The sequence below is a fragment of the Macrobrachium nipponense genome, chromosome 37 (genome assembly GCF_015104395.2).
Source record: "Macrobrachium nipponense isolate FS-2020 chromosome 37, ASM1510439v2, whole genome shotgun sequence".
Taxonomy (NCBI): Eukaryota; Metazoa; Arthropoda; class Malacostraca; order Decapoda; family Palaemonidae; genus Macrobrachium; species Macrobrachium nipponense.
In genome coordinates, this window is record NC_061097.1 from 35,924,939 (window position 1) to 35,938,602 (window position 13,664).

Below are 13,664 nucleotides of genomic sequence, written 5' to 3' on the forward strand. Positions count from 1 at the left end.
TTGCCGAGTGGCACGTGCAGATTACACATTTTGTGTGTAAAGTTGCGTAAGATTTCGAAGCTTCTTGAAGAATTATTGCCAAAAACGTTTTTGTGTCATCCACTTTCCAGTTTCTGTAAAGAAGAGAATTTCATTCGGGCATAGATTCTCAAACCGTTCACATCTCTCTCTCTCTCTCTCATAGCACTTTCGATTTTTAAAGTAACGTAACGATTCCATACTCATTGAATGGTCACTTGTAATTTGTAAATTTCAGATTTGATATTTCTTAGAGAGTTTATTTAGTGTTAAATAGTGTTTTTTGTGGAATCTGAACAAACATTGTTGTTGTAATGGCACCTGGTTTTGCAGCAAGAAAGAAAGAAGTTGGTATACCAAGGTAAAGTGTGTTATATTTTTATTAGTTGCAACTAATATCTAAAAACTAATATGGATAGGAACAGTGGTTAACTAATAACTGATAGGAACAGTGGTTTGGTAAAAACTGATGGTTACAATGTTTTGAGTGAAAAGATTTACACTTTTACACATTGCAAATTTTTGTGTTTTGTGTTTGCTTCATTTTTTGTGCATTTGTTCATTTTCTTGTTGAAGTGTGCCTTTTTATTTTGATATTGCCCACATTTTTCTGTATTTTCATTTGCATCCACAATTTAATTGACTTAGTTATTTTCATTGCTTAATCATTGCACATTTAATTAAATTTAACACTTGTGAATTAATTTGCATTTATTTAGAATTCTTTTCAAGTTTTATTATTGTTTAGCACTTGCGAATTAATTTCAAATTTTCAATTATTGCCTAACACGTTTGAATTTTGATTGAATTAATTTTCTTGAATTTTGTGATAAATTAATTTTGATTTAATTTTACTTAATTTGATTCAAGAATTAATTAAACTTTACTTTGTTTTCAAGTAACAGTAATTTTCCCTGATATTGTGAATTTCACTTATAAATTTTGAGTTTAATAATAAATTTTTGTATTTAAAATTTTTATAAGTGTACTTTTTATTTTATACCAGTATAGAATTATATTGATGTTACATAGAAACATAGAGTGGTAATTGATCTGCTTTCCTTTAAATAACTTGAAGTGACTTAGAACCAGGGAAGTACTTAGACTTCTGAAATCAAGGAAATACTTATACTTTTAAAGTTGTTGATGGAGTGATGCCCTTTGATTAATTTAATTACTTACAAGATTACCTCACACCTGTTTTGATAAACTTAGTCTGTTTTTCTGCAATATTGGTAAGTTGTTATGGGATAACTGTTGCCTTTAGAGTATTCAGTCGTTTAATACCTGTGATGAGGGTTCAGGTGTCTGGCTTTTGTGAGGTATCAGTTAACGAATGGTAAGTGTAGTAACCAGATACTTGGCACTTCGTAACAATATATATATATATATACGTTTATATATATAAATATATATTATACATATATATTATAAATAACATGTAAATACTTACAAGTAAACAAGTTATACTCAATAATCTATAATATATTTATATTTATATAAATATGCTGTATATATTATAAATACTAAGTAAATACTTACACGTAAACATGTTGTACTCAATATAATCTTGTGGGTTGGTTTTTTCCATTTTCAGAAAAAGAGTGAAAGGAGTTTTTGTTTGATTTAAACGTAAGAGTCTTAGAAGTCATGAATGGAGAGAGAAAGCACTAGTAATGTTGTGAACCTTTCAAATATCTAGGACCTGCATTACATATATACATTATATATACTAGCAAACATATGTATACAGAAATTATGTATGATAAGTTCGTAAAGTAACTAAGTCTATGGGCATAACCAACCCCGTTTTACAGGCAGAACCATCTCCATTTCAGGGAATCCCTTCTCACCCCCTTTGGAGGGGCGGGAGAGGTAGGACAAAACCCAATTATAAACCATCTTAGGGGTCCCCACTATAACCCTGCCAAGTTTCATGCCCGTCGGACCAGCCGTTTGGCCGTGATTGAATGACAGACGGACGGACAGACATAATGACCATTATTGTAAGATATATATATATATATATATATATATATATATATATATATATATATGGTAGACGCTGAATGAAACTGGAACTTTGAACAAGTACTTTTGTGGTTTATTTCTATACATTCTCAAGTTCACACTGAATCCGGGAGAGGTTGACAGGACTTATATATACAAAAGAGGGCGGGGCAGGGTTACAGTTTGTTCATCTTAGCAGAGCGTTCTTTAAGCAAAAAAAAAAAAAAAAATGACAAGGGAAGAGGACCAAGGGCTATGAATCCAGGGTGGAGATTCATATTCCTGGTTGACGTGGCTTAAGTGTGAACTTGAGAATGTAGGAGTAAAACGGTGAAAGTACTCGTTCAAGTCCCCAGTTTCACTCACTTTCTATCCTTGAATTTTAAGAATGAATATATATATATATATATATATATATATATTATCTATCATCTAATTATTTATAGATCTTTTCCTTTTTATCTCTCACCTTTCTGCTCTCCCCAACTCCTCATAGAGGAGAAGGAGGAGGAGGAAGCGATAATGAGACTCCTCACTCTTCTTCTCGGAATGAGTTAAAAGGAATGTAAGACTCGCAAAGACGCTTATTGGCAGATTGGCTGTCGCGCACCAACGAGAGAGAGAGAGAGAGAGAGAGAGAGAGAGAGAGAGAGAGAGAGAGAGAGGATGAAACTCACTAATGGCCTTCTAACCTGTCCCCCCCACCACCTCCCACAAAAAGCAGGTGAATAATCTCCGCTGATTAGACTCGATCTCTATAACGGGATGACACAAGGGGAGAGAGAAAAAATCAAACCCTCCGACTATCGAACGCAGGGATCAGTTATCGTGCATCGTGCATCCCATTTTCGCGCCTTTTTTCCATCGGCTCCTTTGCGGGGCTCTCGGTTAGAGAGAGAGAGAGATGCTCATTTACGGGACGACTGTCAAGTGGGGAGGAGGAAGGAACGGGAGGCGCTCAATTCTAAGGAGAATGGAGAGGGGGATTGGTTCGAGGGGGTGGGGGAAGCCCTCCCCGCGAGTGATTGGATGAGACATTGAAATGTTGGTTTGAAGAGAATGGAAGGGGGAGGGGCGAGGGGGGTGTGTGACGAGGACACCGGATGGGGGCATGCAGTCACGTAGAGTTTGGCTAGAGTCGCTAATGAGCTGACTTTTATCGACATCCGCTGCTTAACAGGACAGACATTGAAGTCGATTTTTTTCTATTAAATTCCGATGGCGCTTTCCTGACGTCTCTCTCTCTTCTCTCTCTCTCTCTCTCTCTCTCTCTCTCTCAACATAAAACTATATTTTGGAGAGGAATATCGCAGGAATTGGTGATATAGAGAATGAAAGTAGCTAAACTACACGGTGTCCATAAAGTACCAGTACCATTACAAAAAATAAATACTTGTAATAGTACTGGAACTTTATGGACACCCTGTATCTTCCTCAATCTTCCACATTTAAGATATCAAACTCTCTCTCTCTCTCTCTCTCTCTCTCTCTCTCTCTCTCTCTCTGTCACTTTGAGAAGTCATTTGAGATTATTTTTTTTATATCTTGAACCCTGGATCCAGCACAAAGGGCCATATTTTTTTTTTAAATTAACGGTAACATGCAACTACGTACACCAACAATGAAAAACCTTTGGAACGCAGAGCAAGGGAGCGAGTTCCGTAGCCAGTTCTGACCCGTCATCATCTTAAGAAGGCAAATGTTTACTTATTTGATGATTTGCATTCCTGCTGTTTGTAAATTTCACAACAACAACAACAACATTAATAATAATAATAATAAGTGAGTTAGGTCGTCAATGGACTTAAGTCAAGTTAAGCAACATTGGGGCTGGTCAGTCGTTGGATGGGTGACCGCTCTCCTCGGCGTTGATTCCTTGGGAAAGGATCTTTACCATAATTTCCTGAGTCTACTCAGCTGTAAATGAGTACCTATCCCTGATGGGGTAGGGTCCAGCTATGGGTTAAATAGCAAAACTCAGCAATGATGGAAAGAAATGAAGGAATAAACGACAACGACGTAAATGGAACCTCTGGCAACAGAGGAGCTTCGTCCGGCAACCAGGTATTCAACCCAATTGAAGGGGAAGACGGTCAGGTACTTGGAGGTCGTCATCCAGCAACTGATCACCACAACGACAATAATCAACAGCCTGGGATTGGAGCTACAGAAGAAAAAAGGAAGAAATGGGACAAGAGAAGAAAATAAGGAAATATGGAGATGCTACATCAGAAGCAACCCGACGGAGAGAGGATATAGAAGAAGATTGGTCAACATTTGGAATGAGAGGAATAACACCCCCCAAACAGAGCAGAGGCTGGCAGACCAAGTAAGGAACATAAAGAAAAAGAACTGGCTCTCCCCAACAGAAATAGAAGAACTGGAAAGGGAAATGTCACACGACAACGAATTACACGAAGACGAACTGAGAGACGATGCCACAGAAGACGACAGGGAGGATGAGGTATCAAACAACGACACACGAAGAAACACCGACGAAGTAACAGAGAGGACGGAATGGGTAGAAAAGATTAGACAATGGATGGAGCCAGATACAGAGAGAACAAAGATCCCCTCCATGAAAGCCTACAAACACCAAGAAATTAAGGGAGAAAACAAGTGAGGTCAATGAAATAATGGGCATAATACACACCACCAGTATCACAGAAACAAATAACTTGACATATGCAGGAGCAAGATTAGTAGCAGAACTGATGGGGATTCGAACACCAACCCACCATAGCACAACCAACCAACAAAAACCAAAACGCAACCTACTTTGAAAAGGCGGCCTGGAAAAGCAAATCATGGTGATGAGATCTGACTTGAGTAAACTGAAAGAGATGGCAGAAAAAAGGCTAAGAAGCAAGAAAACAAGGGAGGAACTCAACGAGAAATACAAAGTACAAGAGAGGGGACTAAACAACATGATAGAAGATGTAAAAACAGAGGAGTCTTTAAGGCCAAAGCACATAAGATCCAACGGTACACGAACAGGAATAAGGGATACCAACAGAACAAACTATTCGGAACCAACCAGAAAAGACTATACAGCCAACTAAGAGGGGAAGACAACCACCCAGAAATTCCTGAAGCCGAACCAAGTAAGAGACTCTGGGAAAACATATGGAGCAATCCGGTATCACACAACAAACATGCAACATGGCTCCAGGAAGTCAATGAAGAAGAAACAGGGAGAATAAAACAAAGATTCACAGACATCACGACAGACACAGTCAGACACCAACTAAAGAAAATGCCAAAACTGGAAAGCCCCAGGTCCCGATGAAGTCCATGGATACTGGCTCAAAAAACTTCAAGTCCTCCACACCCACGAATAGCAGAACAACTCCAGCATTGTATCTCAAATCACCATGCACCAAAATGGATGACCACAGGAAGAACATCCTTAGTACAAAAAGACAAGAGTAAGGGAAATATAGCCAGTAACTACAGGCCTCTCACCTGCCTACCAATAATGTGGGGAAGTTACTAACAGGTATCATCAGTGAAAGGCTATACAACTACCTAGAGGAGACAAACACCAACCCCACCAACAGAAAGGCTGCAGAAGGAAGTGTAGGGGCACAAAAGACCAGCTCCTGATAGACAAAATGGTAATGAAGAACAGTAGGAGAAGGAAAAAAAACCAACCTAAGCATGGCATGGATAGACTATAAGAAAGCCTTCGACATGATACCACACACATGGCTAATAGAATGCCTGAAAAATATATGGGGGCGGAGAGGAAAACACCATCAGCTTCCTCAAAAATACAATGCGCAACTGGGAATACAATACTTACAAGCTCTGGAATAAGACTGGCAGAGGTTAATCTCAGGAGAGGGATCTTCCAGGGCGACTCACTGTCCCCACTACTCTTCGTAGTAGGCATGATTCCCATGACAAAAAGGTACTACAGAAGATGGATGCTGGGTACCAACTCAAGAAAAGCGGAAAACAACAGAATCAACCATCTGATGTTCATGGACGACATCAAGCTGTATGGTAAGACCATCAGGAAATAGATACCCTAATCCAGACTGTAAGGATTGTATCTGGAGACATCAGGATGGAGTTTGGAATAGAAAAATGCGCCTTAGTCAACATACAAAAGGGCAAAGTAACGAGAACTGAAGGGATAAAGCTACCAGATGGGAGCAACATCAAACACATAGATGAGACAGGATACAAATACCTGGGAATAATGGAAGGAGGGGATATAAAACACCAAGAGATGAAGGACACGATCAGGAAAGAATATATGCAGAGACTCAAGGCGATACTCAAGTCAAAACTCAACGCCGGAAATATGATAAAAGCCATAAACACATGGGCAGTGCCAGTAATCAGATACAGCGCAGGAATAGTGAAATGGACGAAGGCAGAACTCCGTAGCATAGATCAGAAAACCAGGAAACATATGACAATACACAAAGCACTACACCCAAGAGCAAATACGGACAGACTATACATAACACGAAAGAAAGGAGGGAGAGGGACTACTAAGTATAGAGGACTGCGTCAACATCGAAAACAGAGCACTGGGGCAATATCTGAAAACAAGTGAAGACGAATGGCTAAAGAGTGCATGGGAAGAAGGACTAATAAAAGTAGACGAAGACCCAGAAATATACAGAGACAGAAGAATGACAGACAGAACAGAGGACTGGCACAATAAACCAATGCACGGACAATACATGAGACAGACTAAAGAACTAGCCAGCGATGACACATGGCAATGGCTACAGAGGGGAGAGCTAAAGAAGGAAACTGAAGGAATGATAACAGCGGCACAAGATCAGGCCCTAAGAACCAGATATGTTCAAAGAACGATAGACGGAAAATAACATCTCTCCCATATGTAGGAAGTGCAATACGAAAAAATGAAACCATAAACCACATAGCAAGCGAATGCCCGGCACTTGCACAGAACCAGTACAAAAAGAGGCATGATTCAGTGGCAAAAGCCCTCCACTGGAGCCTGTGCAAGAAACATCAGCTACCTTTGCAGTAATAAGTGGTTACGAGCACCAACCTGAGGGAGGTGATAGAAAACGATCAGGCAAAGATCCTCTGGGACTATGGTATCAGGACGGATAGGGTGATACGTGCAAACAGACCAGACGTGACGTTGATTGACAAAGTCAAGAAGAAAGTATCACTCATTGATGTCGCAATACCATGGGACACCAGAGTTGAAGAGAAAGAGAGGGAAAAAATGGATAAGTATCAAGATCTGAAAATAGAAATAAGAAGGATATGGGATATGCCAGTGGAAATCGTACCCATAATCATAGGAGCACTAGGCACGATCCCAAGATCCCTGAAAAGGAATCTAGAAAAACTTAGAGGCTGAAGTAGCTCCAGGACTCATGCAGAAGAGTGTGATCCTAGAAACGGCACACATGTAAGGAGAGTGATGGACTTCCTAAGGAGGCAGGATGCAACCCGGAACCCCACACTATAAATACCACCCAGTCGAATTGGAGGACTGTGATAGAGCAAAAAAAAAAAAAAAAAAAAAAAAAAAATTAATAATAATAATAATCAGTCATTTCAGTTTAGTCTCCTGGTCTATACATCAAAGTAATTCTATAAGAGACTGAGAGATGACAGTCAGTGGGTCCTACCCACTCACTGTTCCCTCCTTTCCCTAGTAAATTCTTTATTTTTTGTCATATAATTTGCTACACAACAGTTGCCCATCCCAACGGCCTCCCTGTATATGCAACATTAAATTGCCATTATACATACGCATACTGTATATATATATACTATATTTTGGTGTTTTTATGGGCTCCTTTTATTAGATGGAATTCTGTTGTTACTAGACATTTTTTACCAGTCGCGTCTATATATATTATATATGTATAGAGAGAGAGAGAGAGAGAGAGAGAGAGAGAGAGAGAGAGAGAGAGAGAGGCATTAGAAAACATAACTCATCATCCAAACCAATTTTCAGATGTAATATCGTACAAAACCTTTCGTAATTTTTTTTGTTTCTCTTTTTATCGGTCGAAATCGCAAAGTTCACGAGTTCCCTTGATGACAGACACTAATTACCGTTCAATTCTCTCTCTCTCTCTCATATCGAAGAAGCGAATTGAAAAATGAGGTTATTAATCCGAACCTGACAGAGTTCTTGGCGCCATATCTCTGAGGCAGAATTCGATTGTTCTGTCATCGTCCCCTTAATAATAATAATAATAATAATAATAATAATAATAATAATAATAATAATAATAATAATAATAATAATAATAATAATAATTCGGAAGATAGAGAAGAATCTCTACAAGGGTAAGGCTGCTGAAGTAGACACTTCTTTCAATAAAATGATAATTATTATTATGATTATTATATTATATTCGTTGCACTACCAGTCTTGTGACCTACCCAAAAGGTAAAAGGAGTCAGGAGATTCACACCAGGCCTCCTACTCCTACTCTCATATTTTCCCCTTACTTACGGCATAAGGCCTGCTTGGTCTGAACCACATAACCAATCAAAAGTGAGTAAAATGATGATGTAAAAAAAAAAAAAAATAGTCCTCGAAGTCTTATTTTTCTGTTAAATTGCTCATATTTCCCGAGAGAGATAAAATATTTATAAAATGGTACGATATCACACTTACTGTTCTATCATATGAATATGGAAATATATATATATATATATATATATTATATATATATATATATATATATATATTATAAAGGTCAAAGGCCAAGCACTGGGACCTATGAGGTCATTCAGCGCTGGAGAGGAAACTGAGAGAAAGTAGGTTTGAAATGTGTAACAGGAGGAAAACCTCAAGGCAGTTGAGCTATGAAGAGATGGAAGAGAGAGAATATGAACGGAGGTACAGTAAAAGGAATGAAATGGGACGCCGCTAAGAACCTCAAGTAATGCCTACCCTTTTTATCTCTGTCTCTCTCGACAGACGGACAGACAAAGAAACAGACAGACAGAGAAGCAAGAGTCGTAATGACGGCAAAACCACCGTCACGGGATAACAGGCTTTGATCTCGTCATAATCTAATTACGTCTCAATAAAGTTACCGGACCGAATTACGGCCGAAGTCGGGTCATTTGGCGCAGATTGGCAAAGCGCTTTTTCCCGCTCTATTTTCATTTAATTTTTCTATTTTTATCTTTTTGAAAAAGTGTTTTTTAAGGCCTTTTTAGTCAAGTTTCTCATTTTCATTTTCCTCTTTTGTCCTGATCGAGGCGATATTTTCTGCTCGTTTAAGTTTGTTGTTGTAATGTTTCTCTCATTATTCACTTTTTATTTTATTTTTTATTTTTCATTTTTTTTTTGTCGGAATCGAGGTGGAAGATTTTGCTCTTTTATGCATTCTGGTCATGTTTCGCCGCATAATCGGGTCGAAATTAGCTCTGGTTTCCGATCTCCTTTTGTAATGTTTCTCGTGGTTTATTGTAGTCTCGATTGAGGGAGGGAGGGGAAACATTTCGATATTTTCAAAAGTTCATTTGTCAAATTCGTTATTTTTACCTCGAATACATCAAGCCGAAATGCCATCTATCTGTTGAACCAGACAATTCAATCTTGACCCATCATCAAAGCTGAAAAACTTACTGAAACGTTATTTCATCGAGTATTAATTCTATATATAGCTTTTTGACGCTCATAAAATATCAATGCGTCTTTTCACGTCCCAGTAAGTATTATAAGACAAATATCAAATCAATTTTTATCTAATCATCTCGTGAAATTTTTAAGGAAGCTTTTCTTTTATCTTTTTAAATATCACGTCATTTCCTACATATTTCTTTATTATAAGTTTATTTTATTATATCATTTCAGATTTAAAAGGTTCCATACGATTTACTTCAAGTCACGTAACCAATTTGAAATACAGACACCACAGGGCAGAGAGTTGTCAACATTCCTAATGCTTACGATTTCCTAAAGTATACCCTTGATATTGAGCACGGCTTCAACGCAAAGAAAACGGGGTACGTCCATAAGGGAACCCCCGCTTATCCTTTTATTTAATCACGATGGCATTTAAAAGGACAACGCGTGATCCGACCTCCAACTCACTCTAGATGGGTGCAAGATTTTCACCTCACGCATAAGTTGTAAACATTATTTTCCTAACTTTAAACGTAAATTAAAATGTGCTAAAACCTACGGTCAAATAGAGTGTTGTTTCACCAACGATAATTAAAATAAATACGCTATATTTTATTTTAAAAAAAATTCTTGTACTGTTTAACATTCACATTATTCATTATTTACATTTTCATTTTATTTCAGCCCCTTTTAGGCTCTTCCGTAGACCTTTCCTACCCCCTAACAATAACAACAAAGTCGTTTTCAGGGTTACTTGCCGAGTAAGCGAAGAGACTCACTCTCTCTCTTTTTGTCATTTTAATGCAAATGTCTCCATTTGTCTGTCAATCTGTCCGTAATGCCAAATCTCTCGCTGAATTCCTCAATCTTTTGTTTATATGGTGTAAATACGTTGGATGGAACCACCAGTGGTTATTCAGCAACGGGACCAACAGCTTGACGTGACTTCCGAACCACGTCGAGAGTGAACTTCTATCACCAGAAATACGCACCTCTCACACCTCAATGGAATGCCCAAGAATCGAACTCGCGACTACCGAGGTGGAAGGCCGACCTCGCCACTGAGGCGCTCGATTGTATATCTGTATCAAAGTTCTCAGCAAGTATTTTGGGATGAGGTTGCGTGCCCGTGTCTTTCTTTCCGTGGTGAAAGGGGGCTGGGTTATTTCAGTTAAATAGTTACTTTGTACCGCAGTAACCCCATATTATTATTTACTACAACAACTACTGGTGGTGATATCAGCAGGCTTACTTATTGCCATTATTAATATTATTATTATTCTTTTGATCATTATTATTATTTTATAAATAATGACTATTGTTTTGATGGCAACTCGTCTTCTTCTGTGTTAGTGACAAGTAGTTTGTTAATTATGTTTCCATTATGTCGAACAACGTGTACGAACATATATATATATATATATATATATATATATATATATATATATATATATAGATATATATATAAATATATATATATATATATGATATATATATATACTATATATATATATTTATATATATATATATATATATATATCTATTATATATATATATAATATATATATATATATATATATATAAATATATATATATATATATATATAATATATATATTTATAATATAAAGCACCTCAGTGGCGTGGTCGGTATGGTGTTGGCATGCCACCTCGGTGGCCTCGAGTTCTATTCTCGGGCATTCCACTGAGTATTGAGAGATGTGTATTTCTAGTGATACAAGTTCACTCTCGACGTGGTTCGGAAGTCACGTCAAGCCGTTGGTTCCCGTTGCTGAATAACCACTGGTTCCACGCAACGTAAAACTACCATATAAACAAACAAAACAAACCGACATAATATAAACGCAAAAGGAAAGTTCAGAACCGAATGTCTGCACTAAATAGCGAAATATTGGGGTCCAAACTGAACTGAATGAACTGGATCACCAGAACAGCAGCTGTGTTCACTACTAGACACCAACTTTGAAGCTGAAACTGAAAACTAAGCAGGCAAATTTTGAATTTGAAACCCGTTCGTGTGACGCCGACTTACTAGGCTATCTGACCGTCTATCATTTTATTTTCCACGATTAGTTTTACGAGAGCTTCGCGTTAAAAATGAAAGAAATCCCTCTCAATTCCTGTCCCTGATGTCAATAATTGTCAGCGCGCGAATCGGATTTCATTTGTCACCTTTGTAAAGGTATAAAGATACATATAACCAGATCTCATTCTCGCACTGAGAGAGAGAGAGAGAGAGAGAGAGAGAGAGAGAGAGAGCCATCCCTCATTCATCTACCTACATGCAGCACACAGCAATCAGCAGTTACACCACGACCAGAAGCAGACTCACTCTGCAGAAGCAGAAACAGAAGCAGACGGTGTTTGGGGTGACCTTGGGGAAGGAGAAAGGATGGCAGGAGGTAGGAGGAGGAGTAGGAGCAGGGGAAGAGGGGGGCCGGGTAGGAGAAAGACAAGGGGGAGACAGGGAGGAGGAGGAGGAGGAATAGTAGGAGGAGCAAGGGAGGAGGGGCAGGGGGAGGGGGTGTGAGTGGTCCACCAGCGAAGAATTAACAACATATTCGTGAGGTAATGAAGGCTTGATAAGCCCCATAACCCAAGCAATCTGCATGAGGGGCGACGCCGCTAATATAATGGATGGCTCTGAATAGTATATTTGCAAGGAGTCTCCGGGTCTTAATCTCTGCTCGCAATAGAACAGGGCGGAGGAAGGGTCTGTGTGTGGCTTTTTTTATTTTAGATAGAGAGAGAAAGGGGAGGGGGGTGGTTTCTGAGATTTGCATAATTTGTGTATATGTGTTTTCTACATGTATTTGTATACTTATATATACTCGTACACGTCTTATTTCCGTTCATGAATACTTTTGTATAAGTATATAACCGAGGCTCTCTCTCTCTTAGGAGTAAGAGGTCAGCAATAGATAGACGCTAAAAAAAAAAAAATCACGAAACATGGATACAGTAGGACAGGGGCTCGCAGTCTCATCCCACGAATACTTGCAGTGAAATCAGTATAATCTTTTTAGCCAAAACCCTCTACAGTATCTAAGTGTCTGCTGTGTCTGTGCGTATGTTTATCTTCATCCACCTCGTTTTAATGGATGCCATCTAGAAGGACCATTGCCTCCGCTCACCTGTGTAGAAGCATTTTGAAAGAGAAATATCTGTGTCTTTTCCCTTCTCACCTGTTTCCCCTTTATTTTTCCCTCCCTTTCTCTTCTCTCCCTATCACCTTACCATCCCCCACACTCAGTATTTATATTCCCCGTCTCTCTCTTTCTACGTTTCGTAACCACCACAGGTCCCATCTTCAGTGTCGCTGATGTCTACTCGTCTGTCCTTCCGTCTCACTCAGCGTCGTCATAGCTTCCACTTACCATATCGCCATCTCAGTCACTACTAACTTCTTTGCACTGTCTTCGTATTTTCCCATTCTTATTTCAGTCACTCTCTTTCTCTACCTTTGCCTCCTCTTCCATGTCACCACAATTCCAGGTTATTGTGAAAACCTCTCTGCATCCTGTGCATGTTCCCGTTTTGTGACTTTGTTCCTCTTCTTTGCTTTTTTTAGAAATTCTGTCATAGGCTTTTTCTAGGTCTATATATGCTGGATGAAGGCCTTTACCCTTCAATTTAACAATTCCCAAATAAGTTTCGTAAGGACCAATCGATCCTAAAACTCACCTTCCCTATCTAAGCCCACACTTCTTTCTACGCCGAAACTTCCGTCATCAGTTGTATATACTTCCTCAGTCAAAATCCAACCATAGACCTTCCAATGTATACTAACCAAATTACGCTTCTACCATCCTTACAGTCTCCTCCATTACCTTTATCTTCTTACAAAGAAATAATTATGATTCTCAACAACTTCTTTGGCATCTTTCCCTCAGCCTGATATACCTTACATACTGTGGTCAGCCACCCAACTACACTTTCAACTTCTGTACCAAAACTTCTCATTTGTAGTCCCACTAATTCCTGGTCTCTATATATTTTTTAGCCTTTCAATTACT

The 13,664-nt window shown here is 38.6% G+C and overlaps 1 protein-coding gene across 3 annotated transcripts in view; it reads right to left on the reverse strand.

Moving 5' to 3' along the window:
- The window catches only part of LOC135209132 (malate dehydrogenase, cytoplasmic-like), a 63,090-nt gene that overhangs the window by 40,956 nt on the left and 8,470 nt on the right, over positions 1-13,664 (reverse strand). The gene's annotated exons all lie outside the window — the stretch shown is intronic.